Source organism: Anguilla rostrata, chromosome 9 (genome assembly GCF_018555375.3).
Source record: "Anguilla rostrata isolate EN2019 chromosome 9, ASM1855537v3, whole genome shotgun sequence".
Taxonomy (NCBI): Eukaryota; Metazoa; Chordata; class Actinopteri; order Anguilliformes; family Anguillidae; genus Anguilla; species Anguilla rostrata.
In genome coordinates this window covers 39,082,873-39,109,443 of record NC_057941.1, presented here as the reverse complement: position 1 = coordinate 39,109,443, position 26,571 = coordinate 39,082,873, and positions in this window count along the sequence as shown.

Here is a 26,571-nt window from a genome sequence, read left to right as displayed (position 1 = left end):
ATCACAGTATGCTTGGCTTTCTCAGTCTTCAAGTGCCCCCATAAACGTTCAATGGAGTTGAGGTCAGGTGACTGTGGAGGTAAGTACATGACAGTCAGGACTCTTTGGTCTTCAAGTAGTTCTTGCAAAACTTTGATGTGTGTTTGGAGTCATTATCCTGCTGCAGTATGGATCCTTCTCCACAAATATGCAAACCAGAGGGTATAGCATGTCTCTGAAGAATGGAGTGGTATTTATCCTTGGTCAGGGTGTAGTCAATTCGGTGCAACTCTAGAGTAGGCAAAATACCCCCAGACTTGAATATTCCCACCACCATGTTTCACTGTGTGTTTAATACACCGTAGTCTCATTCTCTCTCCTGTTCATCTCCTTACATACACCCTTCTGTTACTGCCATAAATCAAACTTGGATTCATCAGTAAATAGGACTTTTTTCCAATCATCCACTGTGAAATGCTGGTATTTATTTTCCACCCCAAGCATTTGGACCTGTTTCCCCTCCTGAGAAATTGTTTAGAAACTGCTACTCGTCCTCTGAGACCACTACAAGACAGCCTTCTTTTGACAGTACTTTATATATTTTGACGCCAACAGTGTTAATTCAGCTTTAACAAATAACATTTGGTCCCATTCTGCAGTTGAACTAACACTGGACATTTCACTGTGTTCATTCAAGATTAAGCTATTTTACTGTTGAAAACCACCCAAAGACAAGCATTTCCCAGCCTGCTACTCTGACTTCTGCAACTGCTGTCTAGCATCCGCTATTCAACCTGCTTCGCCTCTCCTTCAATGTAAGCCCACTTTATGGATTACTGAACTCCAACCTGCTTTGCCTACCTCTTTGGGCTGTCAAATAATGGTTCGATATTCAAATGCTATTTGAATTGTAAAAAGCAAAATAACATTCAAGCATGGAAATAAAACAGTCAAATATGAAAATGTCTTTATTGCTGCTGTTTTGCTTTAAACATGTTGTATTAAATCAAAAATAAATCTTGCATTTTAACACCTCCTCTGTTGAAAACGAAAGTCGCAGGGTTGTGTGTGTCATTGCTGTCCTGCTGTTACATGATGGACATGACACTTTCATTTAATTCCTCGTTCCTTGGTGCGAAGAAAATGCATATTTTCTTTTGCTGGAAGCAGACCTGGGTCAAACACATATTTGTTTTGGATTCAAATACCTTTCTACGCTTTACTGATCTTGTCTGGTGTATTGGAACCAATGAAATACTCTCAAAAAGTGCAAACTGTCTTCTGGTCATATTGGCAGGCTCAGTTACACCAGGCAAAATCAATAGAGCACAGAAAAGTATTTTAATCCAAAACAAATACGCTTTTGACTCAGGTCTGACAGGACGTATACTGAATAAAAAGAGTTCGGGATCTGCATGCATCAAAGTTTGCATAGAATCTGCACTAAATATGTGCGTACACATGGTTCTGCTTTTCTCCTTATGGAAGTTTATTCTCAGATTTACCAAACACCGCGTGCACCTGTTTCATTTATGCAAAACATTTATGCTGATTTAATCTGGATGTTCTATCATCCAGATTAAATCAGCATAAATGTTTCCTCACAGGAATAGGCTCTACTCCTACATTCACCATAAAAGGTCAGGAAATGGCCACAACCTAACCTGTTTACCCTATACATATCCTGTTCATATCCATAAGACATAATGTTGGAAACAATGGCAGATTGGAGTGCAAAGAAGATTCAATTCAATTTTATTTGTAAGTGATTTTTACAGAGAACTGTCACAAAGACACTTTACAGAGTAACAAGGCAAGAGAGAAAGCACAAACAGAAAACAGAACAAATACCAGGCCTGGACCCACAAATAGCAAGTACATAAGGTAATAAAAACTTCCAGTGCGGAGAAACCCTCAAACAGTGGTGAGAAAAAACTCCCCAACAGGAAGAAATCTTGAGAGGAACCCAGGTATAGAGGGGGAGCCCATCCACCACTGGCCAGCCTGGTGTAAAGTAGCAGACAGCAAATAAAATGGATTAAGCAGGCTACAGCTGAAGTGAAAGCAAGGAATAGACCAAATGGTATACTGTAGTTCAGAATAGTCCAGTTTAGAGGAGCTGGATGATAGATCTGGAGCTCCAGACAGTGTCATGGCATGGGCAGGGGAGGAACAGGGCTGATGCTGTCCATGACCATGGAGCGAAGGATGGGACTGGAGAGATCCCATGGATTTTTGTGCCTTAATTTTATTTAAACATTAAGCATTATAAAAGAGTGCTGTATGTACATCTTAAAATCCATCTCAAATGTTCATCTTAAAGTTTTTCTAACTTTATTGTGCTTGTTTTTATGTTCAAATAAAACATACCTATGCTAGTTATGTCTCTCCTTTTACTGGTTTGCTGCCTTGTGATCATAACGTGCAACAACATGAAAAAAATTCGAACTCTAACATATGTGGATTTTTTAGAAGGAATATTTGAACGTCATTTTTGGCCAGTGTTGACAGCCCTACTACCGTTCACTGTAAATAATCTGCATGATTACTGATGTCTGACCTGCTTCTAGCTGCTCTCCCCTGCATGGCCCGCATATTGCTTTGCATTGCAAGTAAGTAAGTAAACTTTTTTTATATAGCACTTTTCAAGGACAAGGGCCACAAAGTGCTTCACAAAGTGTAAATAAAAACAGCAAATATATACACACACACACATACATCCATAAGACAACAACATAAAACAAACAATTTGAACATCAATTGAACGTCAATTGAAAGCTTGTCTGAATAAATGAGTCTTTAGACACAGTGTTCGCATATCTAATATCAATGGGAAGGCTGTTCCATAACCTAGGCCATGGTGGCAAAAGCACGATCACCCTTCGTCTTCCGTCTAGACTGAGGGATAGCAGTCTTTAGTCTGAAGACCTAAGAGATCTACCAGTGGAATATGGAGACAGCAGTTCACCAATGTATGCAGGGGCCTGACCATGCAATGCCTTGTAAGTAGTCAACATGATTTAAAAATCGATCCTGAATTTAATTGGTAGCCATTGAAGCATGGCCAACATGGGGGTAATATGAGCCCTTCGGCAGGATCTACTCAGCAGCCCAGCAGCGGCATTCTGGACCAAATGGAGTCGATCCAATGCTGACTTGCTAAGGCAAGTAAAAAGGGCATTGCAATAGTCTAGGCGGGACGAAATAAAAGAATGGATAATTGTTTCCAGCTGTAGACACCACAGATCTTAATTTTGCAATATTTCTCAGCTGGAAAAAACATGACCTGGTCAGCATCTTGACATGTTGTTCAAAGTTCATGTGCTGGTTAGTTTTTTTGAATTGGTCTTAATATTTGATGACCATGGACCGATACACTGCTGCACCTTGGATGCTACGTTGTCGGGGCCAATAACAAATACCTCAGTTTTATCTGAGTTCAGCTGAAGGCAGTTGTTTGACATCCAGTCCTTGATAGCAACTAAACAGTCCTGTATGACAGCCAGCTTATCCATTTGATCAGGTTTAAAGGAAAGGTACAGCTGTATATCATCCACATAACAGTGGTAGGAGATTGATTTAAAACAACTAATGATTTGCCCTAGGGGAAGCATATATAAAGAGAATAAAATAGGAGCCAGGATTGAGCCTTGGGGCACTCCGCAAGACAGTGACACAGAAGAAGACACAAAATCACCAATGGAGACAGAAAATTTTCTGTCAGAAAGAAGACAAAAACCAATCCAGGGCTGTCCCAGCTATACCCACCCACTGCCTAAGCCTCTCAATAAGGATATTGTGATCGATAGTATCAAACGCTGCACTAAGGTCCAACAGTATCAAAATTGAGCATTCACCAGAATCTGCACGCATCAGGATGTCATTAGAGACTCTGAGCAGAGCCGATTCAGTGCAATGCTTCTGCCGAAAACCCGACTGGAATTAGTCAAAAATGTTGTGGGTTTCCACAACATTCGTGAATTGTTTAGCAACCACTTTCTCCAGTATTTTGGAGATAAAAGGCAGCTTAGAGATCAGCCTATAATTCTTGGGCAGTGACGGATCAAGATTTGACTTTTTAAGGAGAGGATGAATAATTGCCTGTTCAAAATAATTGGTAACACAACCTGATGTGAAAGAGCTATTTATAATAGAGACTATACTCCGACCAATGGACCCCAATACGTCTTTGAACAGCGAAATAGGGATGATATCTTATGGACTAAATGATGGCCGCATTTGATAGACCATATCAGTAAGGTCCTGGAGACAGATGGGTGAGAAGTGATCGAAAATTATTGGCCTGGCTGGGCAGTCAATTAGGGAGTCAGGGGAAGGAAGAATCATAGTCCTTATATCTTTAATCTTATCCACAAAAAAGGAAAGGAAGTTTTCACACTCGGTGTTTGAAAAGACAGGTACCACAGGAGGAACAGGGTTCACAACCTTATTGACGGTGCCAAACAAAACTCTGGGATTACGTTTGCTCGAAGAGATCAGTTGATAGAAGTAAGCAGCCCTCGCATTCGCGCTTAAAACAGTGAATATCGTCATTCATCCAAGGATGACTTGACAGTGGTAACCGATCTGGAAAATCCAAGAAACTCAGCCTCAGAAAAAAAATGTGGACCTCCACGATTGCGGTTCCTCCTCAGGAGCAATTTCCAAACAACCGAAGGTACCACAAGCATCTGTACAAACAATTGTATGCAAGTATAAAAATCTTGGGATCACACAGACACTGCATCGTTCAGGAAGGAGGCACAAATTAACTCCCAGTGTTGAACGAACTTTGGTCCGAAAGGTTCAACTGAACCCCAAGACAACAACAAAAGAACTGGTGAAAGAGTTGGAGGCATAAGATACCAAAGTATCTACCTCCACCATTAAGAGAATCGTACATCACCATGGCCTGAAAGGCTGTCACGCTAGGAAGAAGCCCCTGCTCCAAGACCGGCATAAAAAAGCCAGAATGAAGTTTGCAAGTGATCACCAGGACAAAGACCTAGCCTCTTGGGGGAGTGTTCTCTGGTCAGATGAAACAAAATTGAACTGTTTGGCCATAATGACCAGCACTATGTATGGAGAAAAAAGGGTGAGGCTTTTAATCCGAAGAACACCATCCAAACTGTGAAGCATGAGGGTGGCAGCATCATGTTGTAGAGGTGTTTTGCTGGAAAAGTAGATGACATCATGAGGAAGAAGGATTATCTAGAAATACTGAAGCAACACCTCAAGCCAGAAAGTTAAAATTTGGTCGCAACTGGGTCTTCTAGCAGGATAATGATCCTAAGCATACCTCCTAAGTTGTAACAAAATGGCTTAAAGACAACAAAGTGAAAGTATTGGAGTGGCCATCACAAAGCCCTGACCTGAACCCCATAGAAAATTTGTGGGCTGAATGGAAAAAGCGTGTCCAAGCAAGGAGGCCCACAAACCTGACAGTTACACCAGTTCTGTCAGGTGGAATGGGCAAAAAGGCCAGCAAAGTATTGTGAGAAGCTTGTGGAAGGCTACCCCAAGCGTTTGATTCAAGTTCAGCAATTAATCTTATTAAAAATAAAGTAGATACCCTAATTGACTTAAAACACAGGAACTGTATGGTAACATGAAATGTGTGGAGTTGTGAAAAATTGAGTTTGATGGTCTTTAGCCTAGGTGTATGTAAAATTCTGGCCTCAACTGTACCTGCTGGTCTCTGTTTCACCTTACTAACACAAGCCCACTCTTAGTTTGGGCCCTGCTCTAGTAGATAGGTTTTTCACCACTGAGTTGCTGGCCATCAGCAATTTGTTTGGTGAGGTATTTCACTGCTGCCTTGCTTCTCAGGTGTGCTAAGCCAGTTGCAATTCTAACTGTTGGCTACTATGGTTTAAACTGAAGGTGATGTATGGTCTGAACATTATTAATGTTTTCTATTTTATTGGATTAAATGCTACTGATTTACTGACATGGCACCAATGCGCTGCTCTGCTGGATCTCCATAGGGAAATGAGTATAAGGTAAGAAAGCTTAATGTGCATTGCTTCAATATAAATTCAGGTTTATAAATAGATACTACGTAAAAAATGTGAAAGTTGTGTACAGTAAGTCACTGTGTCTGCTAAAGCATTACAGGCATTTAGCAGATTAACTGCAATTCTACTTCTGAACTAGGCATAATATTACCTCTAGCATCCATGACCACTGTTGCTTGTTTCTAATAACCTTACATATATTTGCTGTAAATCATGTTGTGGCAGCCTGAGAGGCGGATTGGTCTCGGCTGCGCCGGCTGGTGGAGAGAGCACACGCACCTGGGCTGCGTTAGCTAATCAGCCCAGGTGCTTAAAGCAGGGGCGGATCTAGAGAAATTTTCTTAGGGTGGCATGAGGATGGCATGCAGATCAGATGGGGAAGCAAAATCAAAGCATTATTACAATAAGTGTAAGCATACTTACAGATGTTTCATGTACACATATGTGACGGGTGCTGGAGAAAAGGTCAGCAAGTCGCAAATCTTGAAATCGCGCTAGGAGGCAAAAAAGGTTTTTTTAAATCTTTTTTTTACTGTTTTCCTTTTTTTCATATTACGAAAGTTAAAGTGTTGAAGAAGTCACTCGATAGAATAAACAACATTTTTATGGTCACTAAATACTTATAATTTGTCAGCAAATTCGGCTTGTTTTAGTGATTCTTACAGCCGGGTTTTGGAGGCGTGATGGGGGTGCAGTTTAATTAGCATGTTTGATTTCGTTGGCTATTGTCACTTTGTTTTGGTCAAGCCACCGCCCATAAATAAAGCCGTGTGGTAGTAGCCTATGTTTGTTTACTGTGTGAGGTTGCTAAAATGGCGGACGCTCAATCAGTAGGTGAGAGTATAAGCTTTCTAACGATGTATAACATGTCTAATTTTGTTTTTTGAATAGCGTTTTATAGGTTAGCGTAACCGAACATTTTCTTACCATGGCATTCGCTCTATATGGTAGCATTAAAAGACGTTGCACCTAACGAAACGACGTCAACGATTTTTCGTAATTCCTTGGAAAATACCATTATTATTGAGGACTTCTGGGCATAGCTAAGCCATATGTTTGCTGATAGACCTGTCTGACATCGTTTTCTGGAGCAAAACAGAAGCGGATATAACTCATTGATTTACTGTCTCTGTCTCCATCTACTGAACATAGATAAGATTTCATCATTGCTATGTAAGTATTACTGCTCAAAATATTTCGGTTATCACGTTATTTTAGAAATTTAGTGTCTTTAAATAGGTTAGTGGTATTATGTAATGTGGATATTTCACACTGTAATGTAAGCGTTAGTAGTGTAATGGTTTTTGTGACGCATACAACAGTGATGAGGAGAGTGTTGAAACATTGCCAAAACGTGGTGGACGGCTGAAAAATGTTTTTATATCGTCCCATTCCCATACAAGAAAACATAGGAGTGTACAGAGTATAGAAATAGGCAACATACAAGAGTTAATTATTACACATTTAGGTACTGTGCAGCATTGTGTGACTATGTTTGCATTATGTTTAAATTATATGTTTCATCTTAAACCGTCATAAGGGGCTCATATGCTTTACAATGGACAAAAAGCATTATATTCCTTTTTGGAGAGATTTTGGATTTGTTTCTGGACCCTTAGCTATTTTAGACCAGTGTTAATAATTTAGACATTGTGGGTAGATTTGGAGATGCTGGGTACACTGCTTAGTTTTTGCTTCATAGATCTTTCAAGGGGATTTTCTCTGCTACTTGATTTTAGGAGTACCAACATTCAAATAAGCATATCTTCTTCAACTATATTCAGATTTCAATGTATGACACATCATTTTAAAGTTTATAATCTGCACTTTCGTAATCTGTAAAAAACTGAAAAATGACCTTGCCCTACTTGCGGAGCAAAACACCAGCACCTGTCACATATAACTTTATTATAAGCATCAGCCTAAAACATTAAACTTTTCAATGACATAAAAATAATACCTAAGCATTTTGATTTTATGAACTGTATAGGCTATACAATAAATAAATATACTGCCCAGATAGAAAGCTACAGAGCATGAGGTAGGTCTATATACACAATCATTAAAAATGCAATTCCAACTTAAGTGCAACACTTTGTTTATTGGGAAACTGTAAATAACATATAAGCTCAACAGTGTATTGCAAAAATTATATACTTGTGGGGTGACATAGCTCAGGAGGTAAGAGCGGTTGTCTGGCAGTTGGAGGGTTGCCGGTTCGATCCCTGCCCTGGGCGTGTCGAAGTGTCCCTGAGCAAGACACCTAACCCCTAACTGCTCTGGTGAATGAGAGGCATCAATTGTAAAGCGCTTTGGATAAAAGCGCTATATAAATGCAGTCCATTTACACCATATACTTATTCTTAAATTGATACAAAAAAGAAAAAAATGCCTTATTGAAACCTGTGGTGTAACAAAGAGTTTATACTATTTCACCACTAGGGGTCACTAATCAAATGTATTATAATACACTATAATACAATATAACATGCCCAAGGCCAAGTCATAGAATGACTGTTCAGTTGATCACTCTACAAGAGATGAATGCGGCGATTACCATGTTGGTGAGCAAACCGCCTCACAAACTCATCCAAATTCAATGCTTTGGTACGTTTGGACTCAATACTGAGTATAGCCAGATTTGATAGTCTACTCTCAGTCATAGTTGACTGCAAATGGTTTTTAATTATCTTTAGAGCTGAAAAGATCCTTTCACAAGAAGCACTGCTGACAGGCAGCCCCACAGCTATTTTGCATAACCGGAATAGTTAAAAAAACACATCACAATATGGCTCCAAGAAATTGACAAATTATAGGAGAGTGATAGGATGTTCTTCATTTCTTTGCAAGTCTTTCTAAGACTTGCCTGGTTTGATACATTTCGTGATTCAGATCTTCAATGTTGGACTCAGGCATGGGCAAGAAGTAGCACATCCTCCTCTCAAAAATGTGGCACTTGACGGATTAATGCTTGAACACCTTATATTGCAGTTAAGGCTAGAAAAGCACCTTTCCATTTCCCCTACTATACAATCGATTACTGGGTAGTACACTTTGACTCGGAACATTTGTTTGCTTTCTGGTTGTGCATGCTGGGTGCAGGGTGGAAGTAACAATACAATCATTAAGTTTCTTTGGGATGTGTTGGGCTGAAATGCCACTTTTCTCACATGTCTGCACAATTTCAGGCCACATGTCATTAAAAAAGGCCTCACTGAGATAATTCAAGTGATTCAATGAGACCAATAGCCTTAGATAGGTCAACAGTTTTGGATTGAAGCATTTCCGAGAACATGCTAGAGTCACCGAGGACTTTCCGAAAGAGTACAAGGCATCCAACAAAATTCAGATCTATTTGAACTAACATCCCTCTTACTTCTACAACTCTCTGTGCATTGTTCTCCGATGAGATCTCTTCTAGCACAAGCAGAATAGCAGGCAACCTATCCATAATAGTGCGACATGCTATATGTCTGGAAGACCAACGTGTATCACTAAGGCGCTGCCGTTCCCTTGGTGCCCAATCGTACATTTCCTGCTGCACTTTCAGTCATTTCTGATGGACATAAGATCCAGATATGAATGTGTATAATCGTTCTAATAAAGAAAAGAAATGTCGAGCATCAGGTACACTTTGGACTGAATCTACTATGATGTGGTTTAAGCAATGGGCACTACAATGAACATAGAAAGCATACTTGGCTACTTCCTTTATCCTCGTTTGGATGCCGGAATGTGACCCACTCATCACAAGATGCCCCATCATAGCCTTGGCCTACAAGGTTCTTTTTATACTCCAGCCCATGTTTCTCAGCATCCAGCCTGTCTGCCTTTTGAAACTCCAGAAAACACTCCTGAATAACACCATTGTAGTAGTATCTCACTACGAAAGAGATTTGCTCTGATTTCTTGATCTTTAGTCTCGTCTACAATGAATGAAGACTGGGCACTCTCTTTAACCTCTTTCATGATACCCTCAGTAACCATTTCAGCCAAATATAACATAATTTTACTGGTTTTGTTTTACTGGTGTACAAAGCATTTTTGGCTTGTCGTTCAAGTCTCCTTTTAACAACAGGATCATGGTTGCCCACCAAGTTTAACATTTCTAGGAAAATGCCCCTTTTATCTGAGTCAACAGACTCCCTGTGAGCCCACTGGGCTATATTTTCTGTAAGATTAGAATTTCTGCAAGTGTTTTAATGTAATTCTGATTTTCTATCACCTTTTTCTGGCGATGAGCATCCATAACAGTCAACAGAGATACATTTTTTTCACTCTTTTTTATTCTCTGCCCATGCAAGCATTGCTGTTATGTGATTCTAAGATCTGGCGTGAGAACAGAACAGAAACGTGGCTTTCTTCCAATTACGATATCCCTCAGTTGAGGTAAATACACTTTTGGGGGCATCAGGAAGGGAGAAATGTCGACAAGCAAAACAAAAAGAGGAGTCTTTACACTGGGAATATTCCAGCCAGGGGTGTGTTTTATACCATTCCGTTCGGAAGGTCCTCCTGGCACATCCTTGATATGTCTTGGGAAATTTGGCCAGATGTGGCTGTGTTGGGCCGTCAGTTCTGAATTTGGATATGTCTAGAGGTAAAAAAAAAAAAGAAAGAAAAATATTGCATCAACTCTCAATAGTGTCTCGACAGTCCTTCTTGTTTAAATAAATTTGATAAGCACTACACTACCTTTGTATTGCAACACGGTTCTAATGATGATTCAAGTGATTTAAACATACACAGTATTTCAAACATTATACACAGTATTTCAAACATTACTGTTAATTATTTCTTGCATGGCAATGTAGCATAGTAATATTGAAGCTCCTCTTCCAACAATCATTCAAATTCAGACAGGCATAATCATCTTACCAGAACAACTGGGCATAACCTAAGGGAACTCAGGCTGTCTCTCCTCCCCTCTGCTGTCTGACTCTATTGTCTCCTCCTCTCTGAACTGTATGTCTATTTCTTCTTCTCCTTTCAACATATCAACTTCTTGCCTTTGCTCAACTTCTCCTCCATTTTGCTTTGTATTTTACACTTCTCCTGCTATATCATCTGTGACTACCTCTGCTGTGTCTCCATTACGCGTCCTCTTTGGGTGGAAGAAACTAGTGATGTCACCCTTTCTCTTCATTTTTCATGCCTCTCAATAGTTTCTGAAATATTATGCAAATGCAAATTTAACATTACTGTCAACACTAAAACTACAATGCATTGGCCTACACTGTTGAACAGATGAAAGTTGCAGCTTTTTGATGATAACCGCATCGTATGTCTACTCAACATAGGCCTTAGCAAGATAACATTACATTCAAATGATGCACATCAACTGACAGGATTCGTTTAGGAACATCAGGTCACAAATCATTGTGTGACCTGATGTTCACGCTAACATTATTTGGTTAAAGCAAACAGGATAATTTACACTTTGTTTTGCATGATTCATTAATTAGGCTACACTTCACTGATTACACTTACCTTTTGGTGATTTCCTCAGCTTGACAATCAACAGTCTTTAATTCTGAAATGCCCGTGCGATTTCACAGTGCAGAAATCCCCAATTAGCGCACTCTCCACCAGCCGGCACAGCCGAGACCAATCCACCTCTCAGACTGCCGCACATGTGTTTGACAATTCCATTGCTTCCATTTGGTCTAATCAGTGCTCTATTGTGTTAAGATCACACCAGCCCCCTTGCCACTGAATTCATGCTTGTTCTTGAATGCTTTGATTTCTCACATGTTCATTTTTCTACCCACACCCATAGCAACACTTGATGATCTGCTCCAATGGCCTTGAGATCACTAATGTTGGGTATCAGATTTGGGAATCTCTGACCACAATACTATAGATTTTGATTGGACCCCCTGCCCAAACACTACAAAAAAACACTAAGATATTACACTGTCCAGTGTGTCAACCCTGCGTCATTCTCATGTGCTCTTGCTTCATCCTCTCAAATTGACACTCTCTCTTCCCCTCATAATCAACTGCAATGACAACCTCTCCAGGTCCCTTGATGTTTTTGCCCCACAGAAATCAGGCTAGTCGCATCCCACTCATCCCTATGGTACAATTAAGGGCTATAAACCATTGCCCAACACCTTAAGCGTCTCTACAGAGAAAACTGGCCTTACAATGCATGCTCAGGCAAATACTGACCTTCTTGCCAACTACAGTGTTTTCCTTAATCCTGAGAATATTTTTCCTCTGTCATTTGAGGGCAGTGGTAAGCCACAAACCCCCTGTACCACCATCAACAACATTCTCAAAACACCAACATCTTCTCCACAGATCAATGTAATGCTTTATTTACATTTTTTTTCCAAGGACAAAATGATAGTTTAAATCAACATCTCTCCCTCTTATTATCATCTCTCACTCCTCCTTACATTTCAATATTAACTCTCTTGTTTCACTCCCACAGACTCAACCTTTGTAAGTGAAATTACAAGGAAGTCCAGCTCCTCAACCTGTCAGCTTAACTGTGTTCCTCTCTTCCTGTCTCCCCATCCCCCACATGATAAACATCTGCATCTGGATCAGTTCCCCCTTCCCTGGAAACTACAGCTGTCACTTGCATTCAAAAAAAAACCTGGATTGGATGGTACTTCACTGAACAATTATAGACCCACCTCTAAACTCCCCTTTCCAGCTAAGATATTAGAGAGAGGAGTTACTTCCCAGATTCATGCCCACCTGTTTACTAATGAGTAATGGCTTCTTTGAGCCCTGCCTGTCTGGCTTATGCTCTTCACATATCATTGAGATGGCACTAATCAGGATAGTTGATGATCTTCTCCATTCATGTGACTCTGGTGACATTAACATCTTAATTCTCTTAGATCTCAGTGCTGCTTTTGACACTGTCAGAAATCATATCTTGCTGTCTCTTCTTGAATCCAGTACTGGGATTTTGTTTACTGTGTTAGCTTGGCTCAGGTCCTGTCTCACAAGCAGACGTCACTAAATCACCATTGGAAATAGTCAATTCCACACAGCCCTTGTCCCAGCAGATGTTCTTTAAAGGTTCTACATGCTTCAAACAAACTGGTTCTTACGACGCATTGTCCAATCGCATTGGACAGTGTTTTGTTCATGCCTCATCGGAAGTATCTAAATTCTAAAGAATTCAGCAGCCTCTGTGTCTATAATCGCGATGCAAAGAGAGATACAAATGTGCATATTGGTGAACGCAGTTTTCTTTTTTTTTTTAGAAAAAACATCTGATATTTCCTGGTGGTTGGCAAACAACATTTGAGAATTAAAAAAAAAAAAAAACCATAGTGGGTCATTTGTAAACGAGTTGGCTCTTCGTTGGGAGCTTCCTTCCGGAACGTTGGAAGCTGACTTAAGAAGTTTGGAGTGGGTAGCACTGTTGCCTCACAGCAAGAAGGTTCTGGGTTCGAATCTGGCCTGGGCCTTTCTGTGTGGAGTTTGCATGTTCTCTCTGTGTCCGTGTGGGTTTCCTCCGGGTACTCCGGTTTCTTCCCATAGTACAAAGACATACAGGTAGGCGAATTGCAGATTCTAAATTGCCCCTAGGTATGAGTGTGTGAGTGAATGGTGTGTGTGCACTGTGATAGATTGGTGGCCTGTCCAGGGTGTATTCCTGCCTCTCACCCAGGGCACGCTGGGATAGGGCCCAGCACCCCCCGCGACCCTGACTAGGATAAGCGGGTATAGATAATAGATGGATGGATGACGTCTGACTTCGGTAATAACAGTAGCCTGCCTAATAAACTATACCATTAAAACAATAAAATAATTTTGACTAGTGCCTATCTAGAATCTAGACAGAATGGTGAGGCGTGTGTTTGACTCCCTTGTGTGTGTCTACTAGGCAGTGTGAGTGCGATGGTCTGATTGTATTGCTGCTTGTTCTGATGTATAGGGCCTTGAATAGACTGAATAAGTGCATTGAGGTTTATTTATTGAGGTTTTATTGTTGTGTTCTCTTCTGCCAACTGTATGATTCAAAAAATTAATCAATCGGTCAATCAATCAGTCAATCAATCAGTGGCGGTTCTTTAATGCGGGGCGCTGGGGCGCCGCCCCCCTAAATGCGAAATAATTATAAAATAAAAATTGTTTACTCGTACAATGCGCCTGGTAGTCTGTCAGCGCCTGTCAGCATTCATTAAAAATTGGTTTCAAAATCAAATTGTATTTGGTTAATTTCTGTGTGAATACATATACTTTGTGGGTGAAGGGCGCCGGTCAAATGAGTGTCTATGTAAGTCCTTCAACTTTTGGCAAGTAGGTGACCTGAGGCTGCTCTCTAAATGGTTGCTTCAGATTTTCCACGGGGCGCAGCTCTCTGCGCCCCAGACACTCCTACTTTTATTGGCAGCGAATTGGTATTGTTTTTATGTTTTTTGATCTAATGTGATTGGACAATTCTCGACGCTATCTTTCATGTTCACACCCGCCATTAATATAACTACGGATGCGCGACTGTCACACCTGCTCCTTAGCTAGCTGACCGGGACTTTCAGGAGATGGCAACTTCAAGTGGAACTGCGGAAATCAAAGAAAAATTGGTTATTTCCTTACAAAAGGAAGAAAAAAAGAGGATAACGGAGCTTAGACCGGACTGACCGCTCTTGTTATGACAAACGGAGTTGGCTAGCTGGATGTGGTGTAAGTAATGCCTTTTATTGCTTTCCCTGTTTGCTATTTCAAAGTGTCGGCATCGAAGCGTTGTGGACAACGACGGGGATACAAGACCTATAACATCTTTCTGCAAATGGCACGAAAGTAGCTGCAGCCATCTAGACAATAGTATGAGACTAAAATTTTTTGGCAGGCTTAGCATTGCTGAACAGCTAGATGAAGGCTACAGGATTGGCATTAGAAGGCACAACGAAGAGGTGACAAAATCGACACATCCTGTCCAGAATAATAGACTGTGTGAAATTTTGTGAAGCCTTTGAGTTGGCTTTGCGTAGCCATGATGAGAGTGAGAGCTCAGATAATCCCGGGATATTCCGTGGGTTGGTGAATTTTGTTGCTTCCTTTCAACTTCAGCATTCACATATTCACATTTTGTCCAGCAGATGGCAGCAGAAGGCTCTATAAATGACCTTGGAGTTAGCTCATATTTTTCGACTTTTTTATGACTTTATAGAATGTAACAGTGGCAATAAAAATTACTTTAGTAGTTCCATATTTAGAAATTGAGCTGTTGCCTGTTCGCAACTTTAGGTGATGTAGGTGAAATGGGTATTTTGTCATCTCTACATATTATTTTATATTATTAAGGAGGGCAAAATATGTTCAAGAAGTGCTACTGGTCAGTGTTTAGGCAGCATTAGTGTGTTGTGTTGTTTTTAGATTTATTTATTTATTTTATTTTATATATTTTTTGCTGAGCTATGAAGTGCTGCTTCAGTTTGTTTGTCTCCCTCAACAGTGTGCCCCCCCAAATTTTTTTTATCACCAGCCGCCACTGCAATCAATCAGTGTGCACAGGTGAGCTGAGCAAGTAAAGTTTTTGAACTGAGCAGCAACAATCCTCATTTGATAGCCTATTACCGTATATCATTTCAATTAATTAGCAATATATTTATCTGTGGTTGCTGCGCTGAAAACATGTGGGGCAGAAACCTTCCCTTTAAATTAATCATTGGTGTAAACCTGTTTTCATTCATGTTCATGAACAAATGTGCCAATGATCTGAATAATCCATTGGCAGATAAACACAACTTCATTCCTCACATCATGTTAGGGAGATTGAATGACAAATTCCATTTAGAAAAATCAGTTGTAATCAAAAATACACAAAATGAAAAAAAAGCCACTCTGTTGACAACTGTGTTTGCTTTCAGTACAACCTTGAATAAAGAAAACAAAACCTGTGATTCAAGATTGTTTAAATTACAATATGTGTACATGCAGATCATGAATATTCTCTGAGTGTGGGTGCAGAGAACAAAGAGTATATTAGGGTATTTATAGTATTCATACTCTGAAGTGAGCCAAAGTAAACAGGGTTCAGTATAAATTTGTTGTCCTTTTTTTATGTATTTGTATGTATGTGCATTGTTATGCTCTGTGAAGTGACCTTGGGTATAAGAAAGAAACTATACAAATAGAAGTGTTTTTTATTATAAAAAAGCGTATCACCTATTATTATTAGTATTATTATTATTGTTGTTGTTGTTGTTATTGTTATTCGTAGTAGTAGTAGTATTGTTGTTGAAATCACTAAAGGCTAAGTCTAATTTTGATGCAATACTTTACAACTGAGGGCCACAATGCATTATAGAAAGAAAACCAGGCTGGTATGACATGGCCTTTCGGTTCCATTGAAGACACAGTGTACCATGAAATTGAACCATCTCAGGGAGCTATATATAAAAAGTCATTAATTAAACTTGGCTAGCCTCCCATTTCTTCATGGAAATTGAGTAAATGCAATCCATGGTAAATTTTGTAAAATATTTGCCACTTTGAAAGTGGTAATAATCTGTATTGGTATGTTGGCCAGTATATGTATTGTGCATAGCTTTACTCACATTAATAATGTATTCTATTTCAATTATTTTAATTATTATTGTATATGCCATTTTCATAAGGGTTATGCTGCTGCACATTCTCGAGTATTGGCCTGTTGGCCTCCAATGTCATGCCACAGTAAATACAGTGCAATGCAATGAAATACAATGCAGTAGATCATATTCAGAAGTTGTGAAGTGTAGCCTAAATGTCCATGAAACTTGAACATGATGAAATTGTTCCTAAATATCATGCTGCTTAAGACAAGTGGAGGTCTAAAAACAAGTTCCTTCAAATCCATTGTGAACCAGTTTGATCAAAACTAGAAAGGTGACTAAAGGGAAACTGCTGTTTGATCAACAACAACAGGAAATGACAATTTTACTGAATTCAGATCTAAGAGATAAATTGACTGAATTTGCTAAACATGGAGAGAGAGACCAAACAGTGGACTGATCATAAAATAAAACCTAAGCATCATTTTTTGCATGTATAACCAACAATGGATCATTAAACAAGTGTGTGCTTGCATCTTATTTTAAAATGCACTCCTCTTTCTGATCTTTGATTAGTTTTGCTTTTGCTGTGTGCAGACTCTGAATAACTTCAAAGGTTTAAACCCCCTTGTGTGGTGGATGCATTTAGTATGGCTTAAGGCCAGGCTATGTTAACCTTCTCATGTGGTTTTCCTCTACTCACCAGTTTATCTGCCATCCCATCCCCCCCCCCCACCCCACCCCACCCCACCCTAAGTCTCTTTAGTGTACAGTTATAATAAGACCTATGGATAAATGGACAGAAAGTTTGGTTCACTGTCATTTCAAATTCAAATGCAATGGGCAAAGGCAAAATGATTGTGAACTGCGGTTTGAAAAATAATGTGTGATAGATGCAAGAGGGAGCAGACCTTTGATGAATGATTAATGGACTGATCAATGAGGGGGACTGAAGGCTTCCAAAAATGCTCACAAACAAGAGCTGGAAGGAAAGTCCAATCGTGTGTTTGGAGCCTTTGATGATAAATACCTATGTTTAAGAAACAATAAAAGGTACAAGAAATTGAGATGTGCAGCATAATCTTGCAGAAGAATTTATGTTTCTGAATGGTTCAGGGTACATTAAGGTCACCCAAACACAAAAGTGTATTACGGTTACAGGAGCAAGATTCTGCACTTTGCAAAAAAAAAAAAAAAAAATAATAATAATAATAATAAATAAAGGTGGGGAGGTTAATCTACCTCCTTGGCTTAACAAGTTCATATTTTGAACTGCTGGATCAGGCATCAGGAGGCAGCAGGGTTTGGGGAGGGTGGCTACTGCATTCTGCATGCACTGTGACGTGTCCAGGCAGCTGTCTAAACTTGAGCATATTTCATATCACAGCCAGTGGACATGGAGGAAGTCAGGACCCATATCACATCCATTCTTATGTGTCTTGTGCTGAATACATTTTTCTTCATTGACTGAAGAGATAGGCACTAATGGAGCTGAGGATCACATGCTGCATCTTGGGATCACACCCAGAATGTGACGGATTGGAAGAGAGTACTGCAGAGCGCTGTGCATGATCTGAATCGGGTACGGCAGGCCTGCTGAAGGGACTTTTCCAGAGTAACTGTAACTGAAGATTGATAGGGGTGATTTGGGAGCAGGCCATCGGTGGGTCCAGGAGGAATCATTGGTCCCTTAGTATAATAGGACAGAAAGTGATGAGTCTCCCAGCTTTGGAAAATGAGTGTCTGCCATTGTTTGGGTATTACCCATCTCTGTTGCCATAAGCATTCAAGGGAAATATGGTATCAACATCATCTTTCTAATAATAATAATAATAATAATAATAATAGTAATAATGAATTGTTTTCATAAAAGTGTGTAAAAAAATCTATCCATCCATTATCTGTACACGCTTATTCCTGGTTGGGGTCACGAGAGAGGCTGCATGCATTGGGTGTGAGGCAAGAATGCACCCTCTACACTTGGCCAGTCCATTGTAGGGCACACACATCATAAGTATGGGCAATTCTGACTTTCCAATTAACCTTACCTGTATGAGGAAACCCATGTGAACGCGGGGAGAACATTCTCCACACAGAAAGGCCCCAGTTGGGATTGAAACCATGCTGTCATGATGAGTGAGGATAGCACAAAGCAGTGTGTATGCTGAGCTATGGACATCAGGGCAGGAGAGGGAAACAGATGTGGACACTTAGGCAAATTGAGGGGGGTGGCATACTGAGAGTGAAATACCGCAGCCGAACCAGGGGAAATAAGATTACAAGCAGTTTTCAGCTTTTAGAAACCTTCTGTCTCTAATTTGCAGATATTTCTCTCTCCCCTTCTCTATCTCTCTCCATCCCTGCTTCTTTTACCCTGCGTCTCATTCCCATGTATTAATTCTCACTCCTTCTCACTTAATATTGCAAAAATGATAATTGCTCCTCGATTTCAATATGAAGGTCTTTATGAGCATCTCATGTCTATGCATCCCCTAAGCTTTGACCTGCCATGCTCCAGAGAAAAACGATTCCTTGCAATGTATCACGGGCATTTAGCACTGAGGTGTCAGAAACCTGAATACAGCAATGCTTTATCTGAATATAACAATGCCCACTGCTGGTACAGTAAGCTGGCAATGCAGGACATTGCAATCAAGACAAAAGACTCACATTGGGATGGCATGTATGCCATCCCGCCAAGTTACGCCTTGGCGGGGGCATGCCCCATACCTATACAGCACCGAGAGTTTGGCACTTTTCAGGGTTCCCCACAGAAATAACCACAACAGCCACAGACACTCAGCCCTTAAAAACATTAAATTCTGTACATTCTGACCCCATTTCAACAAACAGATTTCATAAACAACTTTACATGTCCACACAATAAAACCCCAAACTAAGGAGATTTTGCGTTTTCTCCTTCTTCTTCTTCTCATTCTTATTTTTCCTGCCGCCTATCCCCCTAATAACATGTCTCCCCGTTGGACATTTTACCGACACACGCCAAATCTTCACCCACACGACCCAATGAAAAACTCGCATACACACGCAAAATACCCATACCTTTTTACTCTGAAACATTTTCAGTACAAACAGCTAGTCCGCCTGTGGCCTAGTGGATAAGGTTACAGTCTTGGGAACACAGGGTCCTAGGTTCAAGCCCAGCTAGGAGTGCCTTTCTTTAAAGGAGTACCATGGTGATTTTCACACTTTCTCGGTTTTATGTGCTATTTGCACAAGAGGCATTGAAGAAACACAATGAGTAAAGTATTAAATATGTCCGTTCGTCATTTTTGGAGAAATATGCGTTTTAAATTTATCGTCCTATTTTCAACCGGTTGAGAGAGTTGTCAACTTGGTGCGTCACGAACACAGTAACCACTCCCCTTTCCACGCCCCGTAAACCCATGGATAACTCCAGACCCATAGTTTGCGCCGCTGCCTTACAGGCAAGACAATGGAAATATTTGACTAACGTTCGGTTCACTTTAATTAGAGTGGCTTTTAAGGACTATTAGATTATTTCTGGTTATATTCATTTAGCTAGTTTGCTTTCATAAGGCAATGTTATCGATAACGTTAGCTAGCTAGTTTTCTTTTATGAAGACGTTATAGTTGTGCTTTTATCTTAACTTGGCTAGCTAGATAGCAAAAATTATAATTGGATATAAGTCAACGTCCTTATCTTAGCTATCTATCGATACTTGATATACTACTAAGCTAGCTAGCTTGTGAAAAGTCTCCCAAAAATAGCGCTTATCATGGGGGTAGCTAATGGTAACGGGGCACGGTCTGTCAATCATAGCTAACTGACAGTTCTCATTACCACGCCCAGACGGTTCGGGTGAACTTTTATAGTGGCAAATTTAGGCTTAGAAAAATATGTTTTAAAGTACATTGAAATGACTGAATAATAAAAAATTATGCACATTTGTTTTGTTGTTGCCTAAAGACAACTGGGAAGTGTCATGTTCAACCACCATGTTGCTCCTTTAACCTGCTTTTACCCTCACTAATAATTGTCTACTACTCAATTATTGCTTTTGCACCAGATCTACCAGCCGTTCCCCGAACGTATACACTGTATTATGACGTACCGTCTGCACGTTCAATTGTTAACCGGCTACAATATTGCCAATCCATATGGATTCAACGGGAGCTCTTCTGCGCTTACTCGCCTGTGTTCTTCTTTAAAACCACGGACAGGTTTGCTAATGATATTTCACGCATTGCATAACTATGTCATGGTGCTGCCCCTAACAAAGTGACAGACTGGTAAACCTCCGGTTGAACGATTGAATCCCGCCTCGTCCTCAGGCAGATAATTTCCTCTTTTACACTAACGTTCTCTTACGCTTATATTTGCTTTACCAAAACTCACTCATGGCCACCCATATGCATTTCATGACGGCAAATGTATTCCTTTTATTAAAAAGTTACACCAGTTCACCGCTGTGCCATTTCTACTAACTACATTTCTTCACTTGGCTACCGTACAAAACCTTCTTATCAGCAAACGCACATTTCTACATTCATGTTACCTCGCCCTGTTCTCTATCTAGCCACATACAAACAATTACTACGTATGTACGTTCTGCAACTCCCCATTAAAACATTACATTTAAAATCATGATTCACTCATAATTATAACTACTAGTATTGAACTTGAAAAAAACACAGCAGTGCAATAGATTTCACACGTTACTTAACCCTCCACTTTAACAGTTAATACTATATAGCGACTGTTATATATACCGTTCCATAAGGAATATAAGATCGCTCATGGTCACTCCATTTACTTCGCACTATAGTCTGTGATCATGTCAACCTTCACCTACATGCCCATTCTGCTAAAAACATATTGTTTCAACTACGGAATTTCGTAATTTCATCCTCATTTCTCTCACACTGTTGTTATTTTCTCATATGCAAAGCCTGCTGGGACATATGCGTCTGCTCCTATTCTCCACTATCATGTTTTCTAGTTTAGCAAAACAGCGAAGAGGATTCCTACCTGCTGATAAGCCTATCAAAATGCCCTATAAACCTTACAAACACTAAAAGTGCATCTCCACGAAATAACAGACAACGGAGCAGGACAGAAGGATAAACCTTACAAACAATAAAAGTGCATCTCCACGAAATAACAGACAACGGAGCAGGACAGAAGGCTACACAAGTTGCGACCTAGGGAGTTATAATTCTACGGGCTTGCTGATTCTTTTGTTAGTCAAGGCTCGTTGGATGGACGTCAAATCCGTGAGTACATACACTGGCCATATTTCATCTGCGTTTCTGTTGCGTTTACGCTTACGCCACTGCATCCTTTCTCACAGCCACTGTTTTACATATATAGCAAACTGAAACTGCTGAACGGTACACGCTCATCAGACTGTACAAATTCACACAACGATAGCCATAATCCACAACCATTTCTTACAGGGTCGCATTTCTCACTCATAATAAAACGCTTTGCAAAAAGAAATGATATCTCATAAAAAACACGTTTTCAACGTACAAAAATGCCAAGTTACTCAAAAGTATTGATATCAAAATGACGCCAAGTTACGGTACTACAAACAATATAGGCTATCTTGCCTCGCCGAAATTACATAAGATGTATTCCAAAGCAATGCTACCCAATATTTCCTCAGTTCTTTCAAGTCACTTGGCCCTGTGTGTATAAGCATGCAGTACATGGACAGGCCAAACATATGTGTGGATGGGTTTCTCACAGTCAAGATTGATTGAATAGGAGTCTATATGTCCAATTTGTATTGGTATGTATGTATTTCGCTGCCCAGCCTTTCTGTTGCGTGAATGATTGTATGTTTCTTGGTATAAATGTCTGTTCGTAAATGTGCATGTAACATGCACAGGGAAATGTCCCCATGGGGATAAAGAAGTTGTCTATGTATGTATGTACAATATGTATTTTACATGCAGTATTTATTGTACGTAGCAAATATACAATCACTTGTACATGTACTCAAATTCAGTTCAGAAGCTAGTATAAACATGTTTTCTGGAGAAATATGCTTCCTGTAGTTAGTCAGCAGCAGTTTTGTACATGAATTTCAATGTGTTCCATGAGGCAATTCGAAATATTTGACTCTTTGATCTGACACAAAGTTTGCATGACATTGTAAAATGGTAAGATTACAAAACACAGGGCCAAGTGACTTGAAAGAATTGAGGAAATATTGGGTAGCATTGCTTTGGAATACATCGTATTTAATTTCGGTGAGGCAAGATAGCCTATATTGTTTGTAGTACCGTAACTTGTCGTCATTTTGATATCAATACTTTTGAGTAACTTGGCATTTTTGTACGTTGAAAACGTGTTTTTTATGAGATTACATTTACATTTAGCAGGTGCTCTTACCCAGAGCAACTTACACATATTTTTGCCATATCATACCCGTTTATATGAGTGGATGCATACTGAAGCAATTTAGGTTAAGTACCTTGCTCAAGGGTACAACAGCAGCAACCTACCTGGGAATTTAATTTGTAACCTCTGGGTTACAAGCCCTGTTCCCTCACAATTTAACTACACTGCTGCCCTAACTCACATTACCAGAGATTAAAAGGATTTAAAAAAATGAATGGCTTTTAAATTGCCCTTGGTTTGCAAAAAAATGTGTTGAAAATGTGGGGAAAATGAAGGGGTCATAGCTCTTGCTGTTTTTCTCTGGTTACAGATGTCCTCAGGCAAGTTTTTTGCCCTTCTCTTCAGCAGCCATGTAATCCAGAAAAGTTATCGGATTCTGCTTCATTATTTTTAGATTTAATTATCAGTTTTAAATCCATGTCCATTCACAACATGCTGCTCGCTTTAGCAAGTTTTTGCTTTAGACTGCAATCAAAAGATGTCACTTTTAATTAATTGTATATTTCATTATGGCTCAGGGGAAGATATCACCCTTATCTCACCTTAACATGAATTTGGATCAAGATCTTTTTACTGTTACATTTTTATAGTATAGTAGTGTAGTGGAATAAATGCATCACATCTTTTGCATTATGCATTGAGAATGGGGAAAATGGTATGTCCTTGGAGATAACCCATTTATGCTGCTTTTTGTTCCAGCCGCAATTGCAATCTGTGAATTGTAACAAGCTGTTGTCCTATCATTCCTATGCCGACGACACGCAACTCTTTCTCTCCTTCTCCCCATCGGACACACAGGTCCCTGCCCGCATCTCCGCTTGCCTGAGGGACATACAGAGCTGGATGGACAATCACCACCTGAAGCTCAACCCGGGAAAGACGGAGCTAATCTTTATTCCTGCTCTATCCTCTCCCCTCCTCGACTTTTCCATTTCCTTAGGGGACACCGTAGTGACATCATCACCCTGCGCCAAGAATCTCGGAGTGATGATGGACAACAGGCTGTCCCTCTCCAACAACATTGCAGCAGTAACCCGGGCATGCAGATTTTTCCTATACAACATCCGCAGAATCCGCCCCTTTCTCACCACCTACTCAACCCAGCTCCTGGTCCAAGCAATGGTTCTATCCCGCCTGGACTACTGCAACTCTCTTCTGGCTGGACTACCGGCATCTGCCACCAGACCCCTGCAGCTCATTCAGAATGCTGCGGCTCGTCTGGTCTTCAACCTCCCCAGACACTCCCACGTAACTCCCCTGCTCACTACCCTCCACTGGCTGCCTGTTATAGCTCGCATCAAATTCAAAACATTGGTCCTAGCATACCAGGCAGTCAAGGGATAAGCCCCAGCATACCTTCACAAGATATTCAAACCTACATGCCAGCCAGATCCCTCCGTTCTGCTACCTCAGGACGCCTAGCACCTCCCCTCTTCGCACCTGCACTTCCAGAACACGTCTCCTGTCTGTTCTGGCCCCACGATGGTGGAATGACCTCCCTGTGGAGGTCAGAACAGCTGAGACTGTGACCCATTTCAAACGACGACTGAAGACCCACCTCTTCAGGCTGCACCTCTCCCCATCCCTCCCTTCCCCCCTGTAAATGACTAAACTTAGGGTTGTAACTAGGCAGCTGTTTCATAGGTGACTTAGTTGATGCGCCTGTCTTAACGACTAATTGTATTTTTATTTATTTTTATTTTTCCATAGATTGCGTTGTTGCCGTTCTCGTTGTTAGTGTTAATCAGTTTAACCATCAGGGTCCAAGTTGAACTATGCGGTTGTTCCCTGTACTTGGATCGGTACTTCTCTCTAGGGTTTTCGTCATACTTGTTCCTGGTTATGGTTATACACTTTGTACGTCGCTCTGGATAAGAGCGTCTGCCAAATGCCTGTAATGTAATGTAATGTAATGTTAAATTGACCCTTTTACTGTCTATATGATTCTACATTGTGTTAGAAATTAGTAATGACATCCCAGGACTGAATTTAATCATTTAAGTCAATGTTTTCATTTATTGTGTTACATGGCAAATAATTCTTAGAAAGAAGTGACTGTTCTGAATCTCTGAAATTATTGACTGACAGGTGAACTCAGCAGTGTGCCAAGTACTGAGTGTGGACGCATGGGGCCATATTTACTAAGCATCCACAAATGACTGTGTTGTAAAATTGTGTGTTGCCGTATGTTTTCATTTTAGCAGGGTGTTTACTAAGACTGGTTATGTAAATGAGCACAGTCACAAATTCATTTAAAACGCTGCCTGTATTTATGATGCCTCTTGTGCATGGCAGGAAAGAGTCATCGTTGTCTCTAGTGAAGTTGAGTTTTGGATACATGTCAGAATCCATGGGTGCAATAGATAGGCAATGTCACCTTTAAATGTTAACACGTCTGTAGCGCCCCTTTTAACGGTGGGGGTGTGACGACTTTGTCTCTAACATTGTTTTTATTTTATTGTAGTTACAGGAGTCGGCCAGTGTGTGGGGTGCCCCCTTTCTAATTGAGAGCACCTGGGGGGAAACCCTATAATAAGGAAGCCCCAGTGCTTTCTGGGCCGTTCTCTTTCGCTTTCTCATTAAATTCTAGGTAATCCTGCACCAGGTCGGACGGTTGGAGGGCCCGCAGGTTTTTTTCTTCACCCTCTGTTCTCCACAGGTTTTGCGTTGTACATTCACATCCCATTGTTGCACACGCGCATCCATACTGTTAGGACTGGCGAGGGAATGGACCCAAATGCAGAGTAAAAAACTCAAACTTCAAAAGGCAAATCCAAAAAACACTTTAATCACAAAATGTAACAACAAGCAGGAAACCAAAGCAAGGCCACGCAGGGCTACTTACAAAAAAACAAAAACTCTCACAAAGATAAAACGGCAAAAAAGCCAGAAGTCCAAAAACACGCAGAAACAGAACTCAGGTGGGGCAGAAAGATAATCAAAAAACAATAAGAGAATAATTGAAAACAATAATTAAACAGGGAAAAGGAACAGTGAAGCATTTCCCAGAGTCTCCTTAGCGCTACGTGTGTCGTAAGGTATACCTTAAGGTCTTCCTTTAGGTCTCGAGCTGTTTCCCAGGGCCTCCTTAGCTAAGGTATACCTTCTGAAAGGTATACCTTTAAAAGGGTGGTCTGAGGCACTCCCTTAGCGATGCGCTCCGCTCATCCTGTCACAGTTTTAGCCTTATTATGCCAACATTTTGATTTTCAAATCGACAGTTGTACTACAATGCGCATCTAGTAGCACATCTGCATGCGAAAATGACATAGATAGTTTAATATTAACTTTATGAAAATTAATTATCCAATCAATGTTTCTGTGCATAGCACGTCATGAGAATGTTGTCGTTTCACCTGTCTATTCCTATCATGATGGCAATTAAGTATAGGGCCTATCCATAATACTAATCCAATTTGTGGAAAAATAAATAAATAAATTTTTTTTTATTTATTTATACGTAGTGGAACTTTTCGGTAAACAACCCAATAATGATATTTTTGGTTAAACTTAAGATTATCCAACAGCAAATCAAGGTGGATGAACATATCACTTTAACAGGTAGGCCTATCCATAAGGCATACCCGGTATAGAATTAATCATGATCAATTTCCACAGATGCGCTTTTGCCTTTCATCTACGATCATTTTTGCACTGTAGGGAAAAGTCCGCG